This window comes from Numida meleagris, chromosome Z (assembly GCF_002078875.1).
Source record: "Numida meleagris isolate 19003 breed g44 Domestic line chromosome Z, NumMel1.0, whole genome shotgun sequence".
Lineage (NCBI taxonomy): Eukaryota > Metazoa > Chordata > Aves > Galliformes > Numididae > Numida > Numida meleagris.
Window position 1 is genome coordinate 55,427,664 of NC_034438.1, and position 12,417 is coordinate 55,440,080.

General features: G+C 48.0%; 1 long non-coding RNA gene across 1 annotated transcript; it reads left to right on the forward strand.

Annotated features, from left to right (window-relative positions):
* On the forward strand, positions 1,562-4,217 carry LOC110389950. Its single transcript, XR_002433471.1, has 3 exons — positions 1,562-2,085; positions 3,660-3,822; positions 3,915-4,217. It is a non-coding gene; the product is annotated as an uncharacterized LOC110389950 (long non-coding RNA).

The window sequence follows — 12,417 nt, forward strand, 5'->3', positions numbered from 1 at the left end:
CTCATGATGGAAATTGGATATGCGTAAATCTGCAAGGATTCCTTTCCTCAGCATGGGGCAGCATCAGCTTTGGCAGCCTGGACAACTGTGACCAAATCAGCTTCCTACTAATGCAACGCATTGCTTCAGCAGTGTTCTGTTAATCTTTCCCAGAGTTTCTCTCTGGGAGTCTATATAGTTCCATGAACAGCTTAAATTGACACTGCTTCCAAAAGACTGCATTCCAGTTGTTTGCATGTTCACACGTTAAGCTTAAACAGGGAGTTGATTCTGCTGAAAAACGAACGTTTCTGTCACTGTTTTGGCTGGGTTTACTGGTGGCCAGAGTGGAGCAACCTGGGGCAAAAGCAAGAAGGCAAGGGCAGGAGGAGGAACTGCTGCTTGTAGGAACAATGTTGGCTCCGTGTTCAGTGAAACACAGCCCAAAGTTTTATTCTGACTGCTGTAGCTGCAATTTTTCTTCTGCTGTGTATCAAGTTACTTGCACAGTGCTTTATTCTTATTTTATATTCAATCTGTAAAAGGAATTTACCTCTTAATGGAGGTGCCTTTCTCTTGAGCCAGCATAAATGAAATTCATTTCCAGGATAGGCCTCTTTTCCTTAAGTGAATTGTGGAGCTCTCTAAGAAATGCCAACTCCCATCCCCTTTGCACAAACTTCTGCCTGTTACTTTCAGAGTAATGGAGCCCTGTTTTCCAGAGAGCACTGAGCAAGAGTTACCATGCAAGATCTGCAAACATTAAGGCGTAGGACATGTCTGTATCTAATATCTGTAAAATACAGCTATTTATTCCAAGTGTAACAATACATCATTATGAATGCTCTGCCTCTGAGGAAAGAGAAAAGAAACCAATAGTAATGAACTCACATCATCTTTGGTTTGGCAAGTGTCACTGTTTAAGATCTGATCAACTTTATTGTTTATCCAGCCCTCCCCTTTCAAACCAGTGAAGCAAAAATAAAAATAAAAAAAATTTTAAAATATATATATATGTATTTTTAAGTAAAGTGAGATCACTCTGTGTTTGTTTCAAAGTACCACTTGGGAACTAATCTCTATACTATCCCTTCTGGATTCAATATGTCTTTGCACTTAGAACACTTGCTGTTGGTCTTGTAATTGACTTTCACATGTGAATATGACTTGACATACTGGTTTGCAGTTTACAGTTTCTGATATGATTTACGGGTAGTACTATCTTATCAGGTCTCTTAAAAAATAAAGATCAACTCACCTCTGATTTAACTATGAGAGTGAAAACAGAATAATAGCATCATTTACTTCTTCTTTCTCTTGTTGGTATTGGGATTTCAAGGCTGCACTTGTGCTGTGACAGTTGTGTGAGGACTCTTGTATGTGGGAAAACAAAAACTAATCCCTCACTTTGACTAAGGAAAGACCTTGGGACATGTGACCAAGGGGTTGTTACCTGGGTATAAAAGGTTGTAAGCACGTACAATAAAGGGTCTTTGTTCTGCACTAGCGACGGAGTCTGTGCCTTAATTGCCACAAATGGTGCCTGAACAGGGACCCTGTATCAGGGTCAGCCTCAGGAAAAAATCAGCTATCAAGCCGACCGGTGGCAAGGAATAAGGGCCGCTGGAAAGAAGCGGGACCCAGAAACTGCTGGAAGGAAGCAGAAATCAGGGCTGCTGGAAGGAAGCAGAACCCAGGGCTGCTGGAAGGAAGCGGGACCCTGGAGAAGCCACTGGAAGGAAGTGGGACCCAGAAACTGCTGAAAGGAAGCAGGAATCAGGGCTGCTGAAAGGAAGCAGGAATCACGGCTGCTGAAAGGAAGCGGAAACCAGGGCCGCTGGAAGGAAGCGGAACCCAGGGCCGCTGGAAGGAAGCAGGACCCGAGATAATCTGCTGGAAGGAAGTGGGACCCCAGAGAAGCTGGTGGAAGGTAGCAGGACACAGAAACTGCTGAAAGGAAGCACGAATCAGGGCTGCTGAAAGGAAGCAGGACTCAGGGCTGCTGAAAGGAAGCAGAACCCAGGGCCGCTGGAAGGAAGTGGGACCCAAAGAAGCCGCTGGAAGGAAGTGGAACCAGGCAGCCACATTCATTTCTGCAGGACAGAGGTGAGCCACAGGGAACAATGGGATCAAAGGTAACAAAGGAACAAGATGCGGTTTGCAAAATAATGGAAGCAATTTAGGAGAAACACCACGCTAAAGTGGAAGGCTTTGATTTAAGGCGACTTTTGGTGTGGGTCTTTCATGATGTAGTGGGAGTAGATTGGGCTACAATTTATGACACAGAGACCTGAGACAAAGCAGGAGCGAGGCTGTGGAATGCAGCTACGTGCTCTGACCCTGCGGCTAAAGACCTCTGGGGGCCCTGGAGGTCGGTTTTTGAGTCGTTAAAGAAATATGTGGAATCCACTGCGCCAATAGAGCCCACCACTCCTCCTGTAGAGGGGTCCTCTGGAAATGGCTGTGGTAAATCTGCTGGGCTGTATTACAAGGACAGTGACCCTTTAGACCGCGGACCAGTGAGTCTGAAGAAGGAACCAGGGTTGAATGCTGCTGGCAAAATGATTTCAAGTAAATACAGTCTCCCTGCTTTCTCCAAAGGAAGAGAGGTATTGCATGGCACCACAGACAATATGGTAATATAAGCCACGACATTCATCTTGACAGATACTTTCATTGATTTACTCAAGTACTGCTTATGTTCAGTCTCCCATTTCTTGACAATATCATTCATTCAGTAGTAACATGCAAGTCCTATATCAGCATCTCCTGGCTTTCTGACAACCTACTTATGGTTGCAAGCCACTTGCAGACTTCCATATCCGACTTTGATATCGCTCTTCATAGTGCCACAGCTGGAAACGGGGTCAGGCTGGATGAGTAGGGATGCTCCAGAGTGACTCCAGGACTGCAGCCCAGGACAAGGGACAGCTTCTCTCCTGTCTCTGGTGTGGGGACCATTACCAGCAGGTCAAAGAAAGCTATCCTCAGGAGTTTTCCTGACTCATTTTAGATACAGACTTGAAGGGAATCATGGCCTGTCCATGCCACTTTGCCTTTGGTAACTGTATAAGGGTTGAAGCTTTGATGTGTGAAGACTTGGGTAGGAAAGGACCATGACACTCAGCCAGCCCCAAGCACCTGCCAGGGGAGCACTGCCACCCAGCAGGTCAGGTTAGAACAGGGCCCCATACAACCTGGCCAGGAGCACCTCCAGGGATGGGGCACCCACAGCTTCTCTGGGCAGCTGTGCCAGGGCCTGCCGTCTGTGTGAAGAATTTCATTTCACAGTTCACCTAACCTACTCTTTTTTCAGGTCAAAACCATTCCCCCTTGTCCTATCACCATCAGACTGTGGAAAGTCGGTCAGCACACGCACTAGAAATGCCATCTGTGCTGATGACCCACAGACCTTTACTAGACTCTCTCTGCTGGGACATCTCAGCACAGGCGCAGTGCAAAAGGCCTGAGGGAGTCATGCAGTACTTTGGGCCGAACAAGTAAGGGCTGTCAGCAGCAGCGAAGCTGCCGTTCCTCCCTGTTCCTCCTCGGGAGGAACCCACAGCGACAACTCCCAGCATGCTGCCAGAGCCAGAGCCCAGGCCTGGTGCTCCTTCCTGGTCCTCTGCCCTCCTCACAGCACTTCTCACCGTGCCTGTCCCTTCTGTGCTCCTGCCCAGGTCCTTCTGCTGGGAGCACCACCCTTGGCAGGCAGCGGAGGCAGCTCCATCTCAGGACACCATCTGCGTCATCTGCCTGGAGCCCGTGGGGGACAGCACGTCCTACCACACCATGGTGTGCCCAGTGTGCAAACAGGCCTCGTTCCACCGGGGCTGCATCAGGGTAGGAGCCCTCCCCTCGTCCTGTGGGCCTGGGCGGTGCTCAGCAGCACCCGGCCTCCGGTCACACTCATGCTGCTTGTGTTTCTCCTGCAGAAACAGGCCATGCATGCTGCCATCCTGTGCTACTTCTGCCCCGTCTGCAGTGAAAAGGCGTGATTCTGCTCAGAAATGACCATCATGGGAATCCAAACCCCAGTCAGGTTGGTGTCCTTCTGCCCAGCTCTGCAGACACTCAGGCACAGGTGCTGTGCCTGCCCAGGCCTGGGTCTTTGCTGTCCTGTGAGCACTGGTCTCAGCTTCATGGAGAAGCTGGGAATGAGCTCAAGGTGGATGAGCAGGGATGCCCTGGATCTGCCTCGCGCCTAGGGCGCCGGGGGCTCGTCACTTTCCCTCCTTTCTCTGGCAGACAACCAGCTTGGTGGGATGACAAAACATAGCCATCTCTGCGAGAGAGGCACAGGCGCTGCGATGCCAGCGAGTGCCTTTACCAAGAAGGCAGGGAAGAGACAGAGGAAGAGGGGTGAGTGACCTCTGCAGTCTTCTGGGGCTCTCTGTGGGATCTCAGCCTCACCACAGGCTGGGGGAGCAAGGATTGAGCACCAGAGCTGTGCTGGCTACTCCCTGCCTCGGCTTGCTTCGTCCTCACAGCCACAACCCGTTTGCTTCCCCTGGCAGCTGCTCCTCTGCAGCTAGTGTGCCGCAGAAGGCACCCACCGGCACTGATCTTCCTTGGCCTCCAGCACAAGCACCTGGGAGTGCGACACCTGCACTGGCTTGTGCACCGGTAAGAGGCAAAGAGCCGCATGCTGCTGGACTGGGGCCAGGCAAGGCCTGGCAGCGGGTGCTCAGAGCAGCCTTGCCACAGACTCTCTGTCCCATGAGGGATGGCAGCCTGTCCTGCCCTGGGGCTGCAGGTTCATCCTGCTGACCTTCCTGTCTCTCCTTACAGCCTCCCACACTGACTCTGAGCTTGCCGGCCCCAGCACTTTCAGTCAGGAGGCACCAGGGCCATCCCACAGCATTTCAGGACCTGAAAACATCAGCTCTGGCCCCACCAGCCAGGCAGCATCGGGCCCGTCATGCAGCTTCCAGCTGCCTGAGCTCGATGTCCAGCCCAGAGAGCCTGCAGCAGAACAGAGGACCACCCGCCCAGGTCTGTGTGGGAGGAGTTGGGCACCAGCTGCAGGCGCTGAGACCTGCTCCCAGAGCCCCACCAGATGGAGGACATCACTGTTCTCCAGAGGCTCCCAAGCAGCTGCTCCCAGAAAGCGTCCCACGCAGCAGGGGACAGGCCACACAAGAAGCCGCTCCTCATTGCAAGGTCGGGCCTCAGGCTCCCAGAGCTGGCCCCAAAGACGTTGTGGTGGCAGCCGTGGGTGGGTGGCACCCCAAGGTGCTCAGAGCAGCAACTGCACCTTGGCCAGACCAGCGCCATCAAGGTTCTCCAGGGCTTCCCCACTGCCTGCATGCAGGAGACGATCCGGGCAGTGAGGGTGGGCTCACACTTGAAGCCAATCCCTAGTGGGGTGTCGCGCTTCATATTCCCGCAGCCAGCCCCAAGGACGCCATGGGAGGCGGTCTAGGCAGCGGGGACCAGCCCGGGCACAAAGCCACTCCCGAGTCCAGCATCTGAGTAGACGTCCCCGCAGCCAGTCCCAAAGACGGCGCAGGAGCAGCCATGCCCCATCCTCGCGTGATGGTTGTGGTCCCAAGCAGGCAAGAAAATAAACCTTGAAGATACTCCACATGTGTTGGCTTCATTCTTCTCCTTTTGTCCTGCAGTGGGCAGTGTTAGGAGCTGAGACCACGGGATTGTCTTCTCCCCAGCACCTTCCCAGATGTTCCTCAGTCTCGGCTGAGCTGGGTTCTGGCCCCAGGCCCAGCAGGGCACCGCCTCCTATGGAAGCCACCATGGGCCTAGCTGGTCGCCCAGTTTTGGGCTTGTTTCTGGGCTTCGGTCACATAGGCAGCTTTGGGGCTGCTGCCACCTGTGGGGTGGGTCAGGGCTTGGGGTCCCCTCCTGCATTTGGGCAGTGTTGGCTGATTGGAGGGGCGGGTGGCTCTGGTTTGCAGATGCTGCCAGCCTGGAGGTACCTCAGTGCATTGAGTGTGCACGGTTAGCACAGGGCTGTTTCTGGGCTGAGCTGCAGCCTCAGATGCCCCGCTGCTTCCTCCTGCTACCTTCAGCTACAAGTGCTGAGGGAGCTGGCAGAAGTGATTGCTGGAGATGGAGAAGTGATGGAGAATGGGAGAGGTGGCTGAGGACAGAAGGAAAGCCAACATCTCTCCAGTCTTGAAAAAAGGTGGGCAGGGGGGGCCAGATAACTGCTGGTCAGTCAGCCTCACTTCCAGAGAGGCACCCACAACTTCTCTGGGCAACATCTTCTAGTGTCTCACCACCACTGTAGTAAAGAATTTCTTCCTTATATGTAGCCTAAATCTACCATCTTCCAGTTTATAGCCAGTACCCATAGTCCTATCGCTGCATGCTCTTGTAATAAGTCCCTCCCCAGCTTGCTTTTAGGCCCCCTTCAGGCTCTGGAAGGCCACTATAAGTTCCCCCCCGAGCCTTCTCTCTTCAGGCTGAAAAAACTCCAGCTTTCTCAGCCTGTCTTCAATATTCCATCGCTTGGATCATTTTTGTGGCTCTCCTCTGGATGTGCTCCAACAGATACACATCTCCCCTGCATCGAGGACTCCATATCAGGACGTAGTACTTCAAGTGAGGTCTCACTAGTGCAGAGCTGGGGAGAAGAATCACCTCCATGAACCTGCTGGCCCTGCTACTCTTGATGTAAACCAAGATATGGTTGGCCTTCTGGGTTGCAAGCACACATTGCCAGCTCTCATTGAGTCTCTTCCCCCCCCCCCCCCCCAAAATGCTTCGTAGGACTGCTCACAACTCATTCTCCACCCAGCCTGTATATGCACTTGGCAATGTCCTGACCCAGGTGCAAGACCTTGCACTTGACTGTGGGAAAACAAAGACTAATCCCCCACTTTGACTAACGAAAGATCTTGGGACAGGTGACCAAGGGGTTGTTATGCGGGTATGAAAAGCTGTAAGCACGTACAATAAAGGGTCTTTGTTCTGCACTAGCAACGGAGTCTGTGCCTCAATTGCCACAAAATCGTGGGAGGTGGGAAATGGCTTTGCCTTCTCTCAGGAAGCTAATTTGGACACTACTGTCCAGAGTACTAAAGAAAATGCTTTGGAAAGTATCAAAATGCACAACAGCCTTCCCTTGCTTCTTACGTAGGTGTGACAACGTCCCTTCCTCCTGCGCCCCATTCAGTACAAACAGAGCCTGGCTATAACATGGGCTTATGGATACAGAGACAAGTTATAAAGTGCAGGACTCAGTTGCCACGATAGATATCTAGTGCAAATTCAGCTGCTTGAGGGGTCAGAGATAAACCCAAACAGCTAGCAGATATGACACCAGGCCTATGGGAAGCCCAAGGCTCTCCTGGATAGACAGCTGAGGGACTAGTAGGGTATTTTAGATGCAGTCACATGGTAGATAGCAGACCCAAGCCTTTTGTCTCTGAATTTTACCTGTGTAGTCACATCCAGTGTGCAGCCTTCCAGCCTACTGGCACCATAGGCAACAGATTTCCCATCTTTTCTTCTTATTGGAACATGGAATGGCTATATTGTACTGGAAAATATGGATTTGGAACAGCAGATATTTTCCTAAAGCCCAGATTTTTCACCTGGGATGATGCCTTCTCATTTTTTTGCAGCTAGACAGGATGCCTGTTAATTAATTCTATTTCCACTGGGTGCAAATGAAACTCTTCAGTCCTAGATGGATAAAGCAGTGTTGAGAACCACTACTAATAAAAATCCCTTGTAGAAACCCATACCAGGGATTTTTTAGATATTTAGATACTATTTTAGATATTTAGATACTTTACATATTCACATTGCTGCTTTCTTATGGAAGCACTACTCACCCTCATAAGTGGGAAACGCAGTTTCCTGATGTTATACTTCTCAGTTTCAGCTTTTTGTTTTCCTAAGTACAAGAACAGTCAAGCAGTCTTTGTGTCACAGCAGACAGAAAGCACAAACTGGTTGCTCGTTGTTTACAAATAATCATACATCACCTGACATAAAACTTCTCAGGGACTTTGGTCTCATAATGCAAATCTTTTCCTGGAACACTGATGTGAGCATAATGGAGTGTGAAGACCTTATAAATAAATGATGCTAAGCAGCGGTTAGCAAATGCCTCACCCTTGTTTATCTCTGCAGAGAACATATCTTCTCTGTGTAGAAGAGTGTTGCAATCATCTTTAAACCTGTTGGTTGTGTTCTCAATATTCCAAACAACTGCCAGAGTGGGACTGAAGCTCAGCAATGCTGGTTTGTGAGAGTATGGGGCTGCATGCTTCCTCTGCAGCCTCCCTCAGACACAACTCAGCTCAGTCCTGAAGCATGGCAAGGACAGGCTCAGTGAGGAAAACAGGAACCCATGGCCTGGCTACTGATGGAAAGCTATGGGAGCAATTGTATCTTGTTCAGTAAGGTAATGAGATGAGAAATTATATAGACAGTCTGGCCCTATTGTGTGAACAACTGTGTGAACAATCCTGTATTTTCTCCATACATTTTTAGCACTGGTCTACTGTCTCTTGGCCTCTGGTTTGAAATCCTCAGCTGTACCCAGATGGGTTGGCAGCTCGCTCCTGTTCAGGATTTATGAAATTAATTTTGCTCATACTCTTTGCAATGGTTAGACACCCTCTGCTCCATCCTTTACTTCCGGGGAATTATGCCTGAAGTGAGATTGCATCCCTGCAGAAGGAAGGCCAGTTTGGGGGAATGAGGACGTGCAGGATCTTGTCCAGTAATTACACCTACCAGATGAAAAATCTTGCTGTAAAGTAAGCCTCTTTTGCAAGAGATAGATGTTATTATTATTAATAATAATTAAGACAGTGCAGTTACAGTTTAATGACATAATTGTGCCCTTTGATGGAACCCTTTATCCAGGATCTCAGAGGGTTAGGGGTAATGAAGTTGGTGTTGCTGAACTCCAGGGACAGATGTAGAAACTAGGGCACGTGACATTTCTTAGTCCACCTTTTCAGACATTAGGGAACCTGTAGTAGACAGCCCATAACTTTTCTGCCTCTGCATACTCTGTCTTTAGCCACAGGCTGGAGATCAACAGCTGTAAGTCCGAGAAAAGGTTTTGTGTTGTGCTCCTCATGGTGTCTGGGCTTTGAGATGCATGGAAATGTTGGATCCTGCTTCTTTCTTATCAAGAAGGTTGTAAAGAATTCCTGTGCCATAGACGTGCCTTGAGTGATGCAGATAGAGGCAAAGACAGACAAGAAAATAAAATGTTAACCAGAGTCCTATCTACAGGAAATTCTTGTTATTTATTGCATTGTCACAGTTACTCATTAAAGTTGCTCCCTGAAGTGCTTGCGAAGCAAAGAAGGCACTCCTTCTCTCTGGGTAACCCTGCATCTTCAACTTATCCCTGGTGCGTGTTGAATGTCTGCTTGATCACAAATTGGTTTAATTCTGGATGATAACTTCCATGTGTAATAAAGAGCCATAGGTCAATGTGGTCATTCTCTGCATGTAAAGATTGGGAAGGGAGTTAGCAAACAGTCCAAAGGTATATTGAGTCAGATTTTGTTCCTGTACAGCAAAAGAGGTCTGCTTTAGGTCAAGGCTAGGGTCACAGACAGGCCAGCAGAAATCAAGTTCCCAGTGCAAAAGCCCTTTATTTACAGCACTGCCATCTCAGTTCCCCTTCCTTTATGCCCCATGGAGATAGGACCACCCTCTGCTCCTCACAGGCACAGAATGAAAACCAACAGAAGCCAGAGGAGATGTCTGCTTGCTGAAGGTATTCATCTTTTCCAGTTTGTTTCCACCTCTCTCCCCGCTCTTCACGTGTTGCCTCTGCACAAGAGTAATTAGTATGAATTTCATTCTCTTGCAGAGGCTATTTTTCTTCATGAAATGACTTCATGAAGAGCTATCATGGTGCCAAAATAAACAATATCTTCTGATGATCAGTATTGCTGCAGAGATCTAGATTAAACTGGCCATTCTTGTTACTGTTTTTCTCTCTTTGTACTTTCCCAGCCCCTTTCTAAGGCCAGCGAACCAGTTTCCTTCCTGAAAGTTCTTGGGCCACTGTGACTCATGGGTGAATTCAGTGCCTGAGATGCATTCTCCGGGGCTGATGGCTGGGCTGTCTGAGGAGGCAGAGGGCACTCAGCTTTCTCAGACGCTGATGTTCTGTGGTCAGTTGCTATAGAATCTGCAAAATATTAACCTGATGATGACTTTCTGACTTGCTGGGGCTGAAACTCATGCCTCTAGCATCTCTGTCATGGTATTTCTCACAGCATCAAATAAAGAGATCGCTTCAATATTTTGCCAGGATGTTACTTATACTCTTTGTCCAGCTGGTGTTTTTCTTCAGTGTCAAATGCAGCTTATAGGAGGAGTAAACAAGAGAGAAATACTTCAGGGAATGGACATGGGCTTTTACGTCTTTTAAGAATAAGATGGTGTAACATTACTAGAAAGTAATGGGAAAAATCCATCAATGATACCTGGCAATTCTCAGGCATTCCCTATGAGTGAATCTGGATCTGAATGAGATATAGCCAGTGTGAACAAGCTTGTTGAAAAGCTGTATTTCTGTTTCTCTCCAAACTGCTGAGCCAGCAGAAGCACTAAGAGGGAGGAGATAGTGATAGGGAGGGGTGTTAGATGTCGACAAGCTCTGCCAAATCCTGGATAGACTGCCTGCATTGAGGCTGAAAAAAAGATCCTCCCACCTCATATTCCACATCTGACCAGAGTCTATAGCTATGCACAGGGAACAGTATCCAAGTAAATACCCTGAATACCCTTGCCCTGTTATGCAGTGGCTGTTTGCAGCTCAAGATGCTGGTTCCTATGTCTCAACAGCTTCTTAGTTTTTTAGGAACCTATACAAATGACCACTAGTACTCTGTGGTGGAAGAGAATTGGGAAAGGAATTTGTAATGGTTTGGGTAGAGGAAGGATTATTACATGCTAAAGCTTGCTGCTCCTTAGTACATAAAGGATCTGGGAAGGGAGAAAATATTAGCTCTAGAGGAGCTGTTCCTGACAGGTAGAGGGTGGCAGCACTACTGAAGGGTGGCAGCCTGGCAAGGCTTGTTCTTCAGAGTTAGAAGGAGTGTAAAGAGATAAAGTTGTAAACCATGACAGAGCATCAAGCTGACATCACAAATGCCTCTCCCATCATTCCCCACCATAAAAAGTAGGGTGGAGAAAGAAAGCAGCAATGGTCTGAGACATACCAGAAATCAGAGGACAGTTGGTCCATGTCTGGGAGAATACGAAGAGGTTTATTATCAGGCTTGTCTGAACTTCACAGCAACTGAATGGAGCAGTCTGCAGGAGGAACTTCAGCAAGAACAGTACTTTACTACTTCTTCGAGTTCAGAAATTGCTTGTAGCATCCTACATTTATTTATTTTGTTTATAATATATATATATATTTTATGCATTCACCATTTTTCTGTGAAACTATTTGATATCTTCTCTTTGAATATTGACCAGAAATCCTAAACAGCTAGTTATCAAGTTTTATGTGCAGTAGCCCAAGGGCTTAACACTGGAGTCTTCCACAGTTTTTCACTGGACATGAATTTTGAGCCTCTGGCAAAGGGTTACTAAAGTCAGAAAGAAACAAGAGTATTGTGTGTTATAACCCCAGAACTATCTTGCTGCCTATCACAGTCACACTTTAACCATCTTTAAAGCACAATGTGGAGTGTTCAATTGCATTGTGTTCCCAACAGCCTTGACAAAAACCCTCCAACATCATCAGTAGTCCATGTTTAGAGCGTCAGCTTTGTCCTCAGAGAATGATTTTCAGAAGGCAACAAACAAGAAAATAAAACCAGGCAGTAATTTGGTGTGATCTCACATTTGCTTCAACAAGTTTCTGCTCTGAAACTGCCTCCAGGGCCCATGCTGTTCCAGTTATTGCCATCATGCAGCACTTGCACAGCTTTAGTTTCACAACAGTCAGCAGGTGCAGTGACGTAGGGTGCCATACACTGTCAGCAGATCACATTTAAATTAAGAGCTAGTCCTGGAGTTTTAAAAAAACAACACACACAAAAACAAGAAACGAAAAAAGAACTACTGACACTGAGAAGGAATTTCTACAGCTCCTTTTGCTCCCTTTGGGGCAAATTGTGCTTACCGCACTTATGGCACAGCACTGTTATATTCCTGCTTACCATGCTACTTAAGCAAGCACTTCATGAAGCAGCTTTCTTCATTTCCCTGGCAGTTCTTTTCCATGCCATTAAAGGGACCTCACGATGCTTGTAAGGTCCTTCTAATTTAATAAGACCTCAGCATTGCAGGTGATACCCTTTTATTGGTGAAACCACATCTTTTGGTGAAAGGATGACACAAGAATCTTGGCCTCGTGAATACCATCTATGAAAATAAAGCAGTGAAAAAATATGCACCCTACAAGGTGACCAAAGTGACTAGGACTAAGCTCTTCACATCTCAGATTGAGATCTCAGGAGAAGGTTGAATACAGGA